Source organism: Myxocyprinus asiaticus, chromosome 1 (genome assembly GCF_019703515.2).
Source record: "Myxocyprinus asiaticus isolate MX2 ecotype Aquarium Trade chromosome 1, UBuf_Myxa_2, whole genome shotgun sequence".
Taxonomy (NCBI): domain Eukaryota; kingdom Metazoa; phylum Chordata; class Actinopteri; order Cypriniformes; family Catostomidae; genus Myxocyprinus; species Myxocyprinus asiaticus.
The window spans coordinates 6,244,970-6,265,629 of record NC_059344.1 but is presented as its reverse complement, the minus strand read 5'-3'; the positions used below and the strand labels follow the sequence as shown (position 1 = coordinate 6,265,629).

At 36.6% G+C, this 20,660-nt stretch overlaps 2 protein-coding genes across 2 annotated transcripts in view; one reads left to right on the top strand and one right to left on the bottom strand.

Annotated features, from left to right (window-relative positions):
• The window catches only part of LOC127448926 (beta-1,4-glucuronyltransferase 1), a 171,772-nt gene that overhangs the window by 46,980 nt on the left and 104,132 nt on the right, over positions 1–20,660 (bottom strand). The window lies entirely within an intron of this gene.
• Positions 2,879–20,660, top strand: part of LOC127448827 (ras and Rab interactor 2-like) — a 70,259-nt gene continuing 52,477 nt past the window's right edge. The window contains exon 1 of the mRNA XM_051711653.1: positions 2,879–3,096. The gene's annotated coding sequence lies outside the window, so the exon portion shown is untranslated. The remainder of the gene's footprint in view (positions 3,097–20,660) is intronic.

The following is a 20,660-nucleotide window of genomic DNA, read 5'->3' as shown; positions in this document are numbered from 1 at the left end:
AAAATACAAGAAAATACTGCAAGTTAACATGTTTTATTCTACTAACAACAGACCATTTCTTGAGAGAAATATTGAAGAAAACTTTCAATCTTTTAGCAATGATCCCAAATACCATTGGCATGGGTCAATAATGGCAAGATAAATTTGACAACATGATATCCCTTTAACGTTCCAGTCACAGCCCTGATGTCACTTAATTGGAAATCTCTGGTATTATTTTAGAATCATTTGAGTGATTTGACCACTCAGAACAACACACTCAAAAAAATATTTAGCCTATTTTTAAGATTTACATATTTTAATTTTGTAACAAAATTAAATCAAATTAAATTGTGTAATGTTTAATAAAATGTATTTAATAAAAATGCAAATATTTAGTTTTTATTTTATTTTATTTTATTCAAGATTTCTCAATTCAATTTAATGGAATTTTGATATGAAATAGAAATAAGTAAATGTGAAACTATCACTCAAAAAATATTTTAGCTCATTTTTAAAATTTACACACACTGTAAAAACAAAAACAAAAATACAGTTACTTATATTTTGTATTTTAAATACGTAATCCTGTTACATGTATTCCATTACTCCCCAACCCTGTATATATATACACACACACACGCATACATACATATATATACATACACATGTAAACATACGTAGTGCAAATTTAAATACAAATCTGTTATATACAGTTCAAGGGAATGTAATGGCAGAAGAGGGTGTGTTGGATAAATATAAAAAGACTAAACTGTGTATTGCACATCATTATTGCTCAATGGGGCAGTTGTAACTGTTCATGAGATGGATAGCCTGAGGGAAAAAACTGTTCCTGTGCCTGATGGTTCTGGTGCTCAGAGCTCTGAAGCGCCGGCCAGAAGGCAACAGGTAGTAGGCAGGGTGAGTGGGGTCCAGAGTGATTTTTACAGCCTTTTTCCTCACTCTGGAAGTATATAGTTCTTGAAGGGAGGGCAGGCGGCAACCAATAATCCTCTCAGCAGTCCGAACTGTCCTTTGTAGTCGTCAGATTTCGTAGCTGAACCAAACCAGACAGTTATTGAAGTGCAGAGGACAGACTCAATGACCGCTGAGTAGAACTGTATCAGCAGCGCCTGTGGCAGGTTAAACTTCCTCAACTGGTAGGAAATGCCAACTTCCTCAATAGTGCATTAATGTTAAAAAATGCAACTTTTGATTTTAAAAATGTATTAGTATATGTTGAAATTTACATTAAATAAGATCAATAAATGCTGTAAACATATTGTTCATTGTTAATGTTAATAAGTGTTTTTAATGTTAACAAATGGAACCTTATTGTAAAGTGTAACCAAATGTTTTTTTTTTCCCCCCAGTAATGCGAAAAGTATTCTTTTTGGGTTAGGTATAGCGTGTCACTTAAAAAAGAAAGAAAGAAAAAAATTTATATATATATATATAATGTTAAATTAAACAGTAAACTACCAGCAGCTCTGGCTGCCAGAAATTCACTGTAAAAATATACATTATCCATGTTTTAAGCATTACGGGATGTCATTTTGATGTCTGTTTGTTTTATGGTTCACTAATGTTTATATTATTTTATAATACTGTATGCATAAACTTAATATACTAACCTTCTGGGACTATAAACAACTGTTTTTGCACTTTAAAATGTAGTGTTAAACACTGTAGTTACTAAGGCTACAAGAAGAATTAAAGTTCATCAAGAGTGCCCCTTCAAAGAGCAAATACTAATACACATAGGACGGTGCATAATGCCACTCACACAAACACAAAACACTATCAATGTAACACATGTGACACAAAAATAATGCAATAAACATTAACTAAACTACATCAAATATAACATTTAAAAATGAGAAGAAACAGCTATTTCCATAAAATATAGTGAAATGTGATGTGGCACGCAGGGAATTTTGGGAACGTCTGATTATTGTTTTTTTTTTTTACTGTAATTTTAATCATAACATAATGTGCATTTTTAAGATTAATTAAATGGTTAAATCATACCTTTACTGTAAAATGACATGTTTTGTCTTAAATATATTTAAATTTTTTATCGTATATGTTAAGGTTAATCAGTTATTTTATTTTTTTACAATTTTTTTACTGTAGTATTTTTTCATTCTTTTTCTGTTAAAATTACGGGCAATTTTTACTGTGTGGTTTATGGTTGATTTAAAGTAATTATAGTTAACTTTAAATGAAAACAATAGAAGTCTATACTGATTGCCCCCATTTAGATCTATCAAAATCTATTTGTGGAGATTTTACATAAATGCTTTTTTTATTTTATTTATTTATTTTAGGGTACAGTAATTTTATACATTAGGAACAATGAATGTGAAAATGTACATCCCAACAAGGATATGTTATCCGTCCAGGCAAGTAATTGTGTCTGATTCCACTATCCGTCTGTCTGTCTGTCTCTCAAGTGCTTTCCTTTAGCGACATCTAGCGGATTTTGAGTGAAACGCAAGAGCTCCAGTGTATGCTGCGCCTTTAGCACTTTCACTTTACAATTCTGTCACGTTCTTGGCTGCCAGTGAACATATTTCAGAGTATATATGTTTTAAATTAAGTACATAACAAAATTTTCATATCAGTATCATACTATCTGACAGCCTAAGGTAAAAAAGGCAATTATTGATGCGGTCAGATCAGTTTTGTTTATTTTTAATTTTTAAGTATTATAATTATTATTATTATTTTACTTTATTTATTCGATTAGTTTTATATAGTTTCATTCGAATTTATGCTATATTGTTGTTGTTGTTGTTCTTCTTCTTCTTTTATTTGGCTAAAATCATTATTTTCAGTTCTTATCTGCCCACATTGTAAATTAGTAGTTTGTGTCGTGTGGGGAAAGTTGCGCGCGTGAAGACAGCGCGAGGCGTGTGCTGTAGCTTCAGTGTTCATGAATCACAATGTGATGAACACGGAGGATCATATCAAACACATCATATCTCATGATATTAAAAACACATCATATCACACATGCTCCCGGTGCTCCTGAAAGGAACATACGCGCGTGGACACTTCATGCGTCTCAATTCAACCTGAGGACAAGAAGATGAAGATCTATTAACGGAGAAGGTAAAATAATTCATGCATGAAGAATCTTTCTTACACATCTTATTACACTCAAAAAGATTACCAAAAAAAGTACCGTGGTTGTTGTTTTTTGGACATCTTCCATAGTAATGCCATGGTATTCGTCGAAGATAGATGAGTTGGGTACTATTTTTATAAACCTATATTTTTGTATTCTTTAAAGTATCTTGGAGTACTATACATGGTGGGGTGATGTCAGCTAAAGTCGGGCACTTTATGCTAAATCATCTAGAACAGCATTAATGTCTATGCAAATTATACCAGACTGCTTTCTTTTTGTTAATTCAGGTCTCTTCTATAATTTTATGTTGAAACTATGTAACATAAAACAACTGTTTAAGCCCAAGAACTATTTAATGTCATACTGTACCCTATGTCATAATTGGTTTGTTCATGTAAAATGGGCCAGTGAATCTGTACAGCTCAAGCCATCATTGTGAACAAAGAACTGTTCTTTTAATTTATGTAGGCTACAGTAATTTCGAATTTAATTAATAACATTGCATTCCAATAAATGTATTATGGAATTACAAATAAATGTGTGTAGTGGGGAAGGCTGAGCTCAGAGAGATTGAGGTATATTTGTAGGTGCATGTGGACTTTTAAGACTGTACACTGTGTTGTTTTTTTTAAAGACTATGTATACAGCATTGCTGATAAGCAGTTGTGATTGTAATTTTGTTTCGTAAATGCATTTTTTTTTTTTTACTCATAGCAGTTGCAATAACATAGGAATGTATGTTTGTGAGAGCACCTTTCAAACAATACCAAAATAACATATCCAAACTCGAAATTGGATTCTTTCTATTTTATTTGAGCAGTTTTAATAAAAGGAACCATCAAAATATCTCCTTTAAGTCAATTTATAAAGTGGCCCATTTTAGCTGATGGGGATTTGCTAAAACGGGCCAGTAACTAAATAGACTTTTTCATCAAAAATCACAGATTTTCTACTTATAGAAACAATATCATGACATAATTCACGATACCTTATGTTTAGATGTTCAATAGTTGCTTATGGATATACATTATAAACCTTATAAGTTTAATGGCTTACCTTATGTTTTCTCCATCCAGCCACTATAAAATGATTTGCCCTGCCCACATCAACAAACTTAGTCCAATGAAATCAGTTGAAACATGTCAAGTACTATTGTGGCAACTATTTAAAATAGTTTGCAGTGATTAGGTATTGAATCTTAAAGAACTGTTTACACTGCAGCTGAATGTGGCCCAAATCTGATTTTTTTAATTTATTTTTTTATTTTTTTATTTTTAAATGTAGCCCATATTAGAAACCAGTCTGAACAGTTGATGCTTGTAAACTGACCCGTATGCATATAGCACTAGCTGAGCATGTATATAACAAACCCTGGCATGAGTATAATATGTATAGTATATAAATAATAATTAATAAAATGAGCTTTTTTTATATAATACGGTTTATCTAATAATATATCAGACAGTAACCCCCCATTAATCAAGTACATAGCCTGAAAATAGCCTGAATATCTATTTTGTTGTTGCTTATCTCTTGGTTTGAAAGACTTTCTTTTTTAGTATGTAGAGAAAAGGTTTGTTGCCTGGTGGTAGTTTGACAGAAAACTGCAGTGGCTGCAAGCATCTAGGGCTGTGGGGGTGGGAGTGTGAAAAGTGTGGTAGAGAGCCTCCTGGGAGAACACACACACACACATGCAGTCTGTTCACACTGGCAGTGGCTATATTCACAGCACATTGACTCATATTCTGTAAATGAAACTCATATTCTGTTTTGTGAAGTCATTTGAACTGTTACGCAGACGTAACACCTTTCCCATTATTCGATTTTTGGAAAAGGTGTGCAGTAAAAATACTCACCCTCATGTTGTTCCTATCCTGTATGACATCCTTACTTCCTTGGAAAATACAAGGAGAAATTTTAAAGATTGTTGACCTTGCTCTTTTCCGAATAATGAAAGCAAACTGTGACCAGTAGCTGTCCATTTACTTTAACTCTTAAATCTTATTTACATTTGTTCATTTTGAAACTTCATATTGAAACTTATGTTTGAATAATGGCAACAACAACCACATTTTCAGTGAAAATTTATTTTTGTCTATTGGTCACGCAAACATATCGTATGGCTTCAGAAGATATTGAATATAGTGCACATATTATATGGACTACGTTTATGATGTTCTTTTGTCCTTTTTGGAACTTGACAGCCCCTGGTCACTTTATCTAAGCTACATACTAGAATTAGAACCAGAATCAGAATGAGCTTTATTGCCAAGTATGCTTTCACATACAAGGAATTTCTCTTGGTGACAGAAGCTTCCAGTGCACAAACAATACAACAACAAGACAGAGATAATAAAAAATAAAATAAAAATAAAAAGCGGATAGAAAATATAAGTATATATAGAAATACACAATAATACAATATAAACTCAGCAAAAAATGAAACGTCCCTTTTTCACTGTATTTTAAAGATAATTTTGTAAAAATCCAAATAACTTTACAGATCTTTATTGTAAAGGGTTTAAACAATGTTTTCCATGCTTGTTCAATGAACCATAAACAATTAATGAACATGCACCTGTGGAACGGTCTTTAAGACACTAACAGCTTACAGACGGTAGGCAATTGTGGTCACAGTGATAAAAACTTAGGACACTAAAGAGACCTTTCCTACTGACTCTGAAAAACACCAAAAGGAAGATGCCCAGGGTCCCTGCTCATCTGCGTGAACGTGCCTTAGGCATGCTGCATGGAAGCACGAGGACTGCAGATGTGGCCAGGGCAATAAATTGCAATGTCCATACTGTGAGACGTCTAAGACAGCGCTACGGGGAGACAGGAAGGACAGCTGATTGTCCTTGCAGTGGCAGACCACATGTAACAACACCTGCACAGGATTGGTACATCCGAATATCACACCTGCAGGACATGTACAGGATGGCAACAACAACTACCCGAGTTACACCAGGAACGCACAATCCCTCCATCAGTGATCAGACTATCCACAATAGGCTGAGAGAGGCTGGACTGAGGGCTTGTAGGCCTGTTGTAATGCAGGTCCTTACCAGACATCACCGGCAACAGCATCACCTATGGGCACAAACCCACCTTCGCTAGACAAGACAGGACTGGCGAAAAGTGCTCTTCACTGACGAGTCACGGTTTTGTCTCACCAGGGGTGATGGTCTGACTCGCATTTATCATTGAAGGAATGAGCATTACACTGAGGCCTGTACTATGGAGTGGGATCGATTTGGAGGTGGAGGGTCCGTCATGGTCTGGGGTGGTGTGTCACAGCATCATCAGACTGAGCTTGTTGTCATTGCAGGCAATCTCAACACTGTGCGTTACAGGGAAGACATCCTCCTCCCTCATGCGGTACCCTTCCTGCAGGCTTATCCTGACATGACCCTCCAGCATGACAATGCCACCAGCCATACTGCTTGTTCTGTGCATGATTTCCTGCAAGACAGGAATGTCAGTGTTCTGCCATGGCTAGCGAAGAGCCCGGATCTCAATCCCATTGAGCACGTCTGGGACCTGTTGGATTGGAGGGTGAGGGCTAGGGCCATTCATTCAATAATTATTGCTCAATGGGGCAGTTTTAACCGTTCATGAGATGGATAGCCTGAGGGAAAAAATCTGTTCTGGTGCCTGACAGTCCTGGTGCTTATGCTCTGTAGTGCCGGCCAGAAGGCAACAGTTCTAAAAGTAAGTGGGCTGCGTGAGTGGGGTCCAGAGTGATTTTTCCAACCCTTTTCTTTACTCTAGAAGTGTACAGTTCTTGAAGGGAGGACAGAGAGCAATCAATAATATGCACAGCAGTCCGAACTGTCCTTTGTCGTCTTCTGATGTCCAATTTCGTAGCTGAACCAAACCAGACAGTTATTGAAGTGCAGAGGACAGACTCAATGACTGCTGAGTAGAACTGTATTAGCAGCGCCTGTGGCAGGTTGAACTTCTTCAACTGGCGAAGGAAGTACAACCTCTGCTGGGCATTTATCACAGTAGAGTCAATGTGGGACACCCACTTCAGGTCCTGTGAGATTGTAGAGCCCAGGAAACTGAATGACTCCACTGCTGCCATAGTGCTGTTCAGAATGGTGAGCGTGGTCAATGTTGGGGTGTTCCTCATAAAATCCACTATCATCTCCCCTGTTTTGAGCGTGTTCAGCTCCAGGTTGTTTTGACTGCACCAAACAGCCAGCTGTTCAACCTCCCTTCTGTATGCAGACTCATCATCATCCTGGATGAGGCAGATGACAGTAGTGTCGTTTGCAAGCTTAAGGAGCTTGACAGATGTCTCCTTGCCAGTGCAGTCATTTGTGTACAGGGAGAAGAGTACTGGGGAGAGCATACATCCCTGGGGGGCACCAGGGCTGATCATACAGGTGCTGCAAGTGAATTTCCCCAGTCTCACTAACTGCTGCCTATCTGTCTGAAAGCTGGTTATCCACTGATAGATAGAGGTGGGAACAGAGAGTTGGTTTAATTTAGTCCAGAGAATAGCTGGGATGATGGTGTTGAAAGCCGATCTGAAGTCCACAAAAAGGATCCTTGCATATGTCCCTGGTCTGTCCAAATGTTGCTGGATATGATGCAATCCAATGTTGACTGCATCATCCACAGACCTGTTTGCTCGATAAGCAAATCGAAGGGGATCCAGAAAGGGTCCAGTGATGTCCTTCAGGTGGACGAACACCAGTCTCTCAAATTACTTCATGACCACAGACATCAGAGCGACAGGTCTATAGTCTTTAAGTCCTGTGATTTGGGGTTTCTTTGGAACAGGGATGATGTTGGAACATTTGAAGCAGCAGGGAACTTCACACTGCTCCAGTGATCTGTTGAAGATCAGAGTGAAGATGGGGGCTAGCTGGTCAAGGCTGCATGATTTGGATAAAAAGTCATATTGCGATTATTTTGAAAAATAATGCGATTGTGATTTGAATTGCAATATGAAAAAAAAAAAGAAAACTGGTAAATGATTCCTTTTGATAAAAATTTGGTAATGTTTTGCCCATGTTATAATGCCAATAAAAAGTCTTAGGCTACTTTTTGAGGGTTCACACTGGAGTACTCTTAACAAAAAAAAAAAAAAAAAATTTCACTTCAGCCACAAACAAACAAACAAATAAATAATTAAAATAGCAAAACAAGAGAAAAAAAAACTTTTTTATATTCACATTGTACCTGTCCACTGTGCACTTGTTTTTGTCCACTTTTTGATAGGGTCTGAGCTCACTATTTAACATCATTACTTTTTGGAACCCAGTCAACATGAATAATATACTGTATAATTTAAATATTATAATATAAAGCTGTGAATCGATTTAAAATGTTTAACTAATTAATCACATATTTTTCTGTGATTAATCGTGATTAATTGTGATTAAATTATGGTACAATGATACATTACAACAAACATAAAAAAGCATCATAAATATATTTACTTTATCCTTTGTCTCAAAGAACTGGCAAGAAATTGGTTAGTCATCATTTATTTTATAATCATTTTAAATATGTATGTTAAAATGTTTTTTTTTTTTTTTTTTTTTTTTTTGCAGATAGAATTAATTAGACACATTTTTACAGTATATGTATACATACCATAGTGGACATGTTGTAATTACAATTTGGGCAACATCTTCTGCCATTTTCCACTGGACTTTTTTAAATAATAAGATCAAATGGGCATAGTGCATTCATATCAAACTTTATTGGCAAGAGAAACTTAAGTTTACTTTTCCATTGATTTATTAGACACTATACATACAGATATATAACACATTGAATGCTGAAGTTTAATTTGCTGAAGTTTAAAATCTCAAAAATATTATTTTCTCTGGCTCCCGTTCAGTCTCTTCAAATATTCCTGTCTGCAGCTTGATGAATGGCCAGATCCTTCTCAGTCTCCATCGCGCACACGCTCAGGACAACTCAGGACACCTTTCTCCTATCTTGTGAAGCTTCAGGAAATAAAAAATAAAATAAAAATTAGAGAAACTGCATTAATTGCATTAATTTTTTAACATGTTAAACAAAAAATATGAATCGCAGAAATTAACATGTTAAATTTCCCACCCCTAAATATTATATTAATACATTAGTTTATTATCATAATTATTATTATTATTATTATACAATAGTAATATATTTCTATAATAAAATTTTAACTTGCATGGGAAATTGGTATGCAGTCCAGTTAAATCAGAGTGTTCTAAACCTGTTAGCTTTCATTTTGGTGGCGGGGGGAAAAATGCAGGAAGTGTTGCTGAATTCACAACAGCTGTATAATGTGCTCGACATTTTAACATATTCTACTCCTCTGTCCACAAATATAGAGGATTTGGGCGTATTATAAATACCTCCCTATAGGCAAACTAAACAAGTTGCATAGGGCCTCCTATCCACCAGGGGGCCCTCACACTGTCTTACGAAAATAAGTGTATGTTATGAACATACTGACGGGGGCCCCCAAAAGGCTAGGACTGGCACTACATATTATTTACAGTATATACAACCATTTTTTTTCCTCAGCAACAGGATTTTGACAAGGTGCGACTTAAGTGTGATTTTCCGGAAAATACAGAACTGGATTAGGATGTTGCATGTTATTTGTGTTTTGAAGTGCCAGACACACCTGCAGCAGAATGAACACTCAATCTAAATGGCTTCACAGTCACAATCTCCCCTGGTTTAGGACCATTTCAAACTGCCCTCACCCAACTATTTTTCTGCTTGTTGAGAGCTCTTCACCTGCAGCCAACCATGTGCAATGTTATATTACTCATACACTCTTTTACAAAGACACACATGGCCACTTTCCACTGTTGTGTGCTCTTCAGCTTTGATGTAGTGATGCATCATTTGATTGTTGTGGAGAGAGAGAGAGAGCATTTACTAAAATTATGATATTTCAGAAAAAAACAAGAAATCTGGAACAAAAATAAAAATGTACTTTATATGATACCACACTTCAACATACCTCACAATATACTTACCTAGGACTTGTCTTTACCCCCTCTGGAAATTTTTATTCGGCAATTAAAACATTAATTACAAAAGCCTGCAGAGCAATGCCATAAAAATTATTTCAAAATAAACATTCCAATCAGAATTTGGACAAAGATATTTGAGTGTCATACTCCCCATTGCTTTATATGGAAGTGAAGTCTGGTTTCCATTAAGTAATTACAGCCATAATTCTTGGGACAAGTAACCTATAGAAGGTTTACATGTAGAATTATATAGAAGTGTCCTTCATGTCCACAGAAAGACACCCAATAACGCATGTAGAGCAGAACTCGGCCGTCTACCTCTCAACTTAAATATTAAAAAAATGAATGTTAAAGTTTTAGATTCACTTAAACACTAGTTCTAAAGATACTCTTCATTATAAAGCACTGAAAACACAAGAACCTAATCCACAAAGTCCTCTCTGCCACAACTGTGTCACAACACACAAAGCACCCAAAATCTAATAAAGAATAGTCTAATAAAACTAATAAGAATAAAAGAAATAATGAATCTCCAAACCGATATATATATATATATATATGGAACATTGGAGGGAACAAACAAAAATACAAAGTCGCCTACAACATTAACTTCAACTCAACAGAGGGTATAGACTTGCTGAATATCTGTTCTTGGTCAGAAATACCAAATATAGACAACTATTAACCAAATACAGACTAAGTGACCACCAACTGGCCCTTGAAATAGAAAGGCATAAAAACACATGGCAACCTAAAGAAGATCGAACATGTGTCCATTGTACATCAGGTGAAGTAGAGACAGAAGTACACTTCCTCATTCACTGTGAAAAATACTCACACCTCAGAGATTCATTATATATTAAATTACAGCAACATATCCCAGAGTTTCATTCCCTCAGTGAAAATGACAAACTGAAAATCTTACTCGGCGAAGGACCCACTTCACCCTTAGTGGCCGATCACATTAACAAATGCCACAAACTACGAAATGAACAGCACCTGTTTCAGCAGTTTAGTTTAACTACTGTTATTTAATGTTATTATTATTTATTTATTTACATTTTACTGTATATGGCGAGCACAATTACATGTCTTTGTTTCCTTAGTTGTTTCTTGTCTAGTTTTGTCTTATTGTTAATGTCCATTTTACTGTATTCACTTATTTGTTTTTGTTGTAATGCTTTGGCAATATGTACTTACTGTATGTAATGCCAATAAAGCAATTTGAATTTGAATTTTGTTCTTGGATGTATTAGATGAGAAAAGTTTTAAACTCATATTGTGATTTCTGCCTTTTGACAGAAAATTTTATAACTGTATCTGAGCATAGTGTTAGTCATTGTTGAGCTATATCTATCTCCAACTGATATGTTACTGTAAGGAGATCTCATCTGTGATTTTTCTTTCATACAAGTAGTGCTTCAATAGCAATAACCATGATAATATTCAAAATAAGCCAATCTCTGCTTCTGTTTTCTCCCACTTGTCAATACTGTCATTCTGTAAGATGACTTTAAGGGCAACTTTTTTTATTATTCAGGCTCCTCGGTGGGCAGCTGGCATTAGGACCCCTGATTTTACACATCCCACCTAATCTTATCCGTCACTTCAAGCCTTTTTTTAGACACAAGCACAATCCGCCACGGCTGCGGTGTGTCATCATTCATCATGAGCTTAAAAAGACTATGACAGCATCAATGCACTAATAATGAAACGCATGTTCATGACACATTTAAGACACATGGCATGCAATCATTTAACCAATGAAAAGCAGCTTTTTTTTATGAAGTTAGTTGCTGGCACTCTTTAACAACTAACTTGAACTGAATGGGACTGAACTCTGAACTTAGCTAAACTGAGCTTTCATTGAACTGAATTGAATTTGATTTTAGAAATTGACCTGAACTGAACACTGATTTGAGTTGAACTGAACTGAAAGCTCAAAATGAACTGAGCAATGAACTGAGCTGAATTAAGTCAAGCTGAGTTCAACTGAACTGAACTGAGTAGAATTGGATTGAATTGAACTGAGTTTAATTGAGTTAAACTGAACTGAGTTAACGATTAAGTTCAGGCATGAAACTCTGAATGGCGCAAGCTAATAGGTTCTTTGAACTTGTTATCTGTAGGCCAATCAGCTCGCTCACATGTGAAATGTCAAGCCAGTCAGCTCACACAGTGTAAGCTGATAGGTCCTTTGACGTGTAATTGGGTAGCCAATCAACTTGTGTACTCTCTCTTTGCCTAACATTTATATTTGCTTAGTTTGCGAGTAAGTTGTTTCACTGTGGCACTTTTCTCTGAAACCCACTTCCTCCCTAGCTCCACAGGTCTAGATCTGCTACATGTCTAACTGTGCACATTCTTAAATCAGGATGTCTGTGTGTGTTCTAGCAGAAGCGAGTCTCCGTACTTGCTTTGCAGCAGCAGCAGCAGCAGCATCGTAACATTTCAAGTCAAGACCAACAATCAAATCAATGTGTCATACACACATATACATTGACTAAACTAAATTAACTGTTTTCTTCTACTTCTCAATATTATTATTGGTATCACTCTTTTGGGTCATAAAAATATTGTTTTGCACAAAGTACACTTTTCTGGCAGTCAGATTGTGAAGTGATATTCAATTTCCTGACATCTTTTCTTGACAATATGTTCCATATTTCTCACTGCCATCCTAACGTACCACAATGTCTCAGTGATACGTTTTCTTTCTCTCTCTCTGTCTCTCTGAGCAGCATTATTCTGACAGCTCCTGCTGCTCATTTGACTGGTAAAGGTGCAGTGTTCTCTTCCTCTGCATGGCTTCCTTTCTCTATCCTCACTTCCTCCATTCTCTCTCTCTCATTCTCTCTTGTCCCTGGAGATCTTCCTCAACAGACTTCTGCTGCGACTTGTTTTTAATCTCCCACACACTTATACTTGATGAACCCAAACCTTCTCTCTCTCTCTCTCTCTCTCTCTCTCTCTCTTTCTCATTGTGGAAGTTTCTGGAAATGTTGAGAGCTGTCTTGCAGAAGTGCAGCAGTTGTGGAGCTGTCTGACAGACTGTGTCCTATGTCACTGAAGTTTAGTTCTCCATTTACACTAAGCAGCAGCCAGTGACCACCTGAAATCAAAACTCAGTCTGCGCTTAAATTGAATTTGAGGTAGCCAATAAGATTCAGAATGGTAATTAGAATTTGAATGTAAGGAAGAAAAATGTAATGGAATTACATTCAAACAAAGTGTAATGTAGTTTTTAACAGTGTTTTTTATTTTTTCCTCAGTGAATTGAATCATTCACACAACATATGGGGTAGGCCTATTTCCAGCAACATTAGATGATATTAATTTTGATTCCCTAGAATTCCCTAGAATGCCCCAGTTGTTTTGTGTCAATATTACATTTTATAAAGTTATCTGAAAACAATGTGTTGGTAGTGCTGAAAAGAAAACATTAAAAGCTGTTTTAATGATTGTTTAGTTTAAAGAAATATGTCTAATTGGTAGATTTTTTTTTTTTTTTTTTTTTTTTTTTGACATTATGGAATAAATAGTCATTTATTAAATAAAATGTTGATGTAATAATGTTTTGTCACAAAACTTGTGTTGGAAAAATTTATTTTCTCTTTTGTGAGACTTTGTTGAATTCCTCCTATCATTCCAATATATAGTGAGGTGTGGCCAGTTCACTTTGAATCTTTTAACTTCCAATTTCAACTGAAAATGAGACATATCTTTGCCCAGTGCTGCTATTATTTTTGAGACCATATGCTAATGTACTCTTAAAAGTTGACAAAATAACCTTTAACACAATTAAGTATTTAAAATTTACAATCTTTCTCTTTTCCGGGAGGTGTACCAAAAATATTGATGACTCATCCATTGTTGACTCATCAGCAAAAACTTGACCCCTTGGTACAAACTGTTAAAGGGATAGTTTACCCAAAAATGACAATTCTCTTATCATTTACCATATATGTATGACTTTCTTTCTTCTGCTGAACACAAAGAAATTATAAAAAAAATATTTCGGCTCTGTAGGTCAATTCAGTGCAAGTGAATGGTGGCCAGACATTTGAAGCTCCAAAAAGCAGATAAAGGCAACAATAAAGCAATCCATTCGACTCCAGTTGGTTAATCAATGTCTTCTGAAGTGATCCAGTCAGTTTTGGGTGAGAACAGACCAAAATATAACTCCTTTATCACTGTACATCCTGCCATTGCAATCCTAGGCACAATCATGATTTCATACTCGATTAAACTTCCTAATGCTTGACAGATGCGCAGAGAGCTAGATGGCGCTATAGGAAGTGTAATCGAGCTTGAAATCATGATCACCAAGGCGACTGCTGACAAGATTTATAGTGAAAAAGGGATGAGCCTTTTTAAAAAAGGATGAGCATAATTGGTGTATCTTCTAACAATAAATCAAATTGCCATAAGCTGGGTTTCTATCCAAATGTTTTGCATTTTTTATTAAATTCGACTTAAAAGAATGGAAATCTTTGCGTGTTTCTATCCACTACGTCATGAGCATTATCTTAAAGGAATATTCCGGGTTCAATACAAGTTAAGCTCAATTGACAGCATTTGTGGCATAATATTGATTACCACAAAATTAATTTAGACTCGTCCCTCCTTTTCTTTAAAAAAAGCAAAAATCCAGTGAAAGTGAGGCACTTACAATGGAAGTGAATGGAGGCCAAATTTTGAACGTTAAAATACTAATTTTTTCGAAAGTATCTTCACACGACATAAACAATATGCGTGCAAACATTATTTTAGTATGATAAAATTGCTTACTAACCTTCTGTGTGAAGTTATAGCCTATTTTACAACTTTGTTGCCATGACGATGTAATGTCAACAAACCCTAAAATTACTGTAAAAATGAAAATTTAAATAACTTTAGAGCTCAAATAATAGATGAGTTTTAACAGAAGAACTTCTGTAAGTGCTTTTATGAAATAAAAGCTTCACATTTCTGCCTTTAATCCCTCCAAAAATTGGCCACATTAACTTCTATTGTAGTGCCTCACTGTAACCTCGATTTTGCTATTCTTTTTTAAAGAAAAGTAGGGACGAGTAGAAGTTATTTTTTGTGGTAATCAAATGGCTGCTATGCCCATACACCATGCCACCAGCTTCCAAAAACCTGGGAGCTATTCAAATGGTTCTGCCGGATTGTGAGGACCCACTTTAACAACTAGCTTTGGGTTAAACATTACGGATTGTCAAGGGCTAGGTTCCAAGAATTGGACCTTCCGTTCATGTGCACAAATGGTCAAAACAAAAGAAATGGTCATTGTTTTGCATTTCCATCACCTTGAATGCACACTTATGCGAAACTCCAGAAAATCCACCTCTGCCTTGCACATAAACTGTAAAGTGATTTTAGAGCATTTATGCACATCTTTTATCTGCATAAACATTTATCTGCATATCGAGCATTTCTATTCAGGATTATGCAAACATAAGAATTGTTTGATGGAAACCCAGCAATATTTGCCCAATTAATTTGTTTCTGGCATTCCCTTTTAATTACTTTAATAAATTGCCAGAGACTTGAAAGTGCAATTGTCCCTGTTCATGTTTGAAGTATCCTGGAGAGAAATTTCAGAGCAGTGTTTGAGAAAGCCTTGTGTTCTGTGTTCGTCTGAGCTCTCCAAAAACATTCACTGTGAGAAAAGATGGCATGAAAGTAAACAGATGGTAGACATGTGGGATAAATACAGATTTTAGAATAAAATTTTGCTTTTATTGTCAGTTAATGGGACAGCATAATCACACTATGAATTCTATGACAGGAAGTTGAAAGTGCTGCTGCTGAAATAAGTCTGCAATTACTGAAATTTGAACATTTGCAGTGGATGAAACTAAAAGTGTTGGTGAGCTGAAATGCAACCTCGGAATCACACTCACCATTGTTTATGGGGACACAATTACTTCCTGGTTTCCATGGGACCAGGAGCCATATCTTGAAGATTGCTCACACAATGTGCTACCAGCAGCACCACAGGGAAAAATAATCTGAATTGATGCAAAAATGTCTGATGAGGGAAATTCTGCTTGTGTGTTATTCCAGAGATGGGGATTGACTTTTCAGTAATTTGGCAGAAAAGGTTCATTTCAGAGTAAATGAACTTCGGAAACAGCATGTCAATTTATTTGTGTGATTATGTTGACTGGGATGCGGCCGTTAATATTATATTTGCATTTTATTTACTGTATATTATGTTTGGTGGCTTTATAGATATACTATATATGAATATATTTGTAAATCAACCTAAACCTGTTCAAAATGACAGCATAAAGCATAACAACAGTAAACATACTAACATAAAATAGGGACAATATGAAAGAACAAATATGACTAACTATACATTAAAACACAAACTTTGACCAAAATGTATGTTTATAAAGTCTTTAAAGTAAGTACCATAAGCCCTTCTGAGAAATGCTCTTCAATTTATTTGTTTTATATATAATGCAATGACATTCAGACATTTTTGGGCCACTGGTAACAGGGTATCTGCAGGTATTAGCACTTACAATTTAATGCTTTTTAATAAATTTATCTCGATTTATTTAGTCTTATACTATATATATATATATATATATATATATATATATATATATATATATATAGTATAAGACTAAATAAATCGAGATAAATTTATTAAAAAGCATTAAATTGTACACACACACATATATATATATATATATATATATATATATATATATATATATATATATATATATATATATATATATATATATATATATATATATATATATATATATATATATATATCTTTTTTTTTTTTTTTTTCAGCATATTGATGAATTATAGTATTTCTCAATAATTATGCATTTTCTCTGAATTTGGTTTAAAAGTGTTAGGGGGTTTTATCAGAGGAACCACAATTTCAACCAAACAGCCATTATATTAGTAGATTCAAAATGTTTAAAGCATGAAACAAAAATTTATTAAAAATGAAGTCCACAGTTTTTCTCTAAATTAACAACAGATGCACTAATACAATACAGTGATAAAAAGCATTAATTACCTACATACATTTTTACTAAAACATTTTTTATTAATGGACAGGGTGTGCAAAAACTACAGGTATAAAACAGGTAAACAATATAAAATTTAATTGTTATTATTATTATTATTATTATTATTATTATTATTATTATTATTATTGTCCTAATAATAATATTTGTTTTGTACAAAATAAATATATTTACTTTACATCCACCTGTAGCTTTAATTTTGGTGAACTGAAAGTGCAGTGTGTATTTGACAGTTTACAATGTTCCTTATTACAAATCTAGTGAAACATCATCATCCCTGTCACAGTCTGTCTCCATGTCTTCCTAGGACTCTTATTTTGAAGTGTTACGTTGTATTGCAATGTTGTGTTATGTTATAGTTTTCCTAGCGTTATTTCCTAGTTTGAATACTTGTATGATATTCTTCCACTCCAGCATCTCCAATTAAAAGGATTACTATGTACTCCTGCGTCTCCTCTCTTCCACTCCTAGTACCCAACGTTACAGAAGGACTGACCTCCAAATGGATTTAGCACCCACCAATTTCACCAGAGTCATGGAGTTTACCGGTTTATTTATGAATTTATTCAAACAAGACCTTCCTCTCCCTGAATACACCGTCAAGTTCTTTCAACTCGTCACTTCCTCCAATATCTCAGACCCCTACATCTGTGCCATCTACGGAATGGGTTTGAACATTCATCGTCCCACAGCTCTTCCGCAAGTGAAGAATCTTCCCTTTTTGGAGTATGTCCGAGCCACTCTGAACCTCCATTACCCCTCGCCTGCACCGACTTGTATGACAGAGAAGGTGACTCCTCCCACAGTGGACGACCTCCAGCCTTCCACAGGTCCTTCCTCGAAGCCTTCCACGGCTCCTCCCTCAAAGCCTGCCACGGCTTCTGCCTCGAAGCCTGCCACGGTCAATGAGCCAGTGTCCACGCCTGCCACGGTCTATGAGCCAGAGCCTATGCCTGTAGCCTCGACCGTCCCAGAGCCTGTAGCCTCGACCGTCCTAGAGCCAGAGCCTGTAGCTTCGACCGTCCCAGTGCAGTACCTGTAGCCCCATCTGTCCCAGAGCCTGCTTTCACAGAGCTTATTGACTTTGATACCATTCCCACCCATATGCCCACACAGTGTACTCCTCCTCTGCTGGCTCTGCCCAAAATAATGGACACCCTAGTTCCATCCAGTACCCCGGTCCTTCCTCCTCCGCTGGCTCCACTCAGGACACTTCCTCCTCCTCCTCCTCCTCCTGGTCAGCCGGCTCCTCTCACATCACCGGCTCGACCTTTGCTCCCTGTGAAGCCATGATCAAGGGGAACCTCAAACCCTCTGACTCCACCTAGACCCTCCGAGCCCTGGACTCCGCCTTGGCCCTTCGTTCCCTCAGCCCCACCTCGGCTCTATGTCCCTTTGGCTCCACCGTGGTCCTTCAGCCAATCGGCTTCTCTGGGGTCCCTCGTCGCTCCAGCTCTGCCTTGGTCAGTCGGTCACCTGGCTCCGCCTCGGCTCTCCAATCCTCCAGCTATGCTTAGTCACTCCGAGCCTCTGGCTTACTCTCCGGGCACCAAGTTCCCTGGCTCCGCCCCTCAAGTCTCTCATGGCTCACCTTCCATGGCCCTGTCTCCCTTGGCTCTTCCCCTCGAGCCCTCCACGGCTCTGCTCTCCACAGCTCTGCCTTTCACGGCTCCGCCTTCAGAGTCTCCTCTAACAACGGCACTGCCTGCCCCTCCCCCAGCAGCTCTGTATCCTGACCCAGTCCCTGCCCTGTGGCCACCTCCCAGGCCTCCTGAACCAGTCACTGCCCTGTGGCCACCTCCCAGGCCCTGTCCTGTGGCCACCCCCCGGGCCCATGGATCCATTCCCAGCCCTGAAGCCACCCCCCAGGCCTCCTGATCGTCTATTTTGGATCCTTCCTCACCTTCTGCGTCACCCTACCCTCCTCATCCGTCTTTGGGGCGCCAGGAGTCGCCTTTTAAGGGGGGGGGAATGTCACAGTCTGTCTCCATGTCTTCCTAGGACTCTTATCTTGAAGTGTTACATTGTGTTGAAGTGTTACGTTGTATTGCAATGTTGTGTTATGTTATAGTTTTGCTAGCATTATTTCCTAGTTTGACTACTTGTATGATATTTTTCCACTCCAGCGTCTCCAATTAAAACGATTGCTATATACTCCTGTGTCTCCTCTCTTCCGCTCCTAGTACCCAACATTACAATCCCCTCCTTTTCTGTCATGTTTTTTATTTGTATAATAACTTGTTGCAGTTACAAATGCTTGGAATTGAGGTAATGTGTTAATGCATAATGTAATGACACGTTCTTCAAGAAGCATTGTGACTAAATAAAAAGCACATTAAAATCATCACAATGTTACTTGGGCTGTGGTTAGCCGAGCACAGAAATGTGCCATAGACAGAGACCCTTCCAACATTTGGCAGTGGATTTGTGGCTGGCCGACTGCATGTGTGATCTTCCTGCATTCACCTCCATCTACGCTTTTTTTACAGATCCTAGCCATTTCTCAGAGAACTTATATTTTCCCTTGTTGTCACGGTTAACTAAATCAAAAGGGTGACGTCAAATGAAAACATCATTCTGCACAGACACACAAAATCACAATGCGTAACAGAGATATCTCAAGCAATTTCATTCAACCTTACAACCTAAGGAGGGAAATGTAAATTTAAAAATAAATAAAAAATAACAATAATAATAATAATAATAACAATACCTTGGGAAATGTAATTGAAGACTTTTTAATACGTTTTAATGGCCTTAATTGTAATACTTTTTAATGATCTGTGGATAGCCTGGGTAATATATGAAGGCAGCCAAACAGTTTGCACTTTTTATATAAAGGTGTACCTGTGGAGCGCATCCTATGTGTTGTCAAATAAGACCAATCAATCCTTTGCATACAATATAAATAAATCTTAACACACCATGATAAGGATGTGTGTGTGTGTGTGTGTGTGTGAGAGAGAGAGAGAGAGAGAGAGAGAGAGAGAGAGAGAGAGAGAGAGAGAGAGAGAGAGATGAGCGTGTGTTATGCTCGGTAGCTGACAAAAAGGCCCTGGTAATCTCATAAATCTCTATATTTTTACTTTTACATTTATTCATGTATCAGACAACATACAAATGAGTAATACAGTAAAAACATCCTAAGGTAATAGGCAATAATATAACAAGTGCTACAATACAAAGCCTACATTTTAACAATAATAAAGTAAGAGACAATGGTGAAAGAATTAAATGGTTGTTGTTGTTGTTGTTGTTGTTGTTGTTGTTGTTGTTGTTGTTTTAAGGGATAGTTCACCCAAAAATGAAAATTAATTTCTCATCATTTACTCACCCTCATGCCATCCCAGATGTGTATGATTTTCTTTCTTATGCAGAACACAGATAAAGATTTTTAAAAAATATTTCTGCTCTATTGGTCCTCACAATGAAAGTGAGTGGTGACCAGCACTTTGAAAGCCCAAAAGACAGTATGAA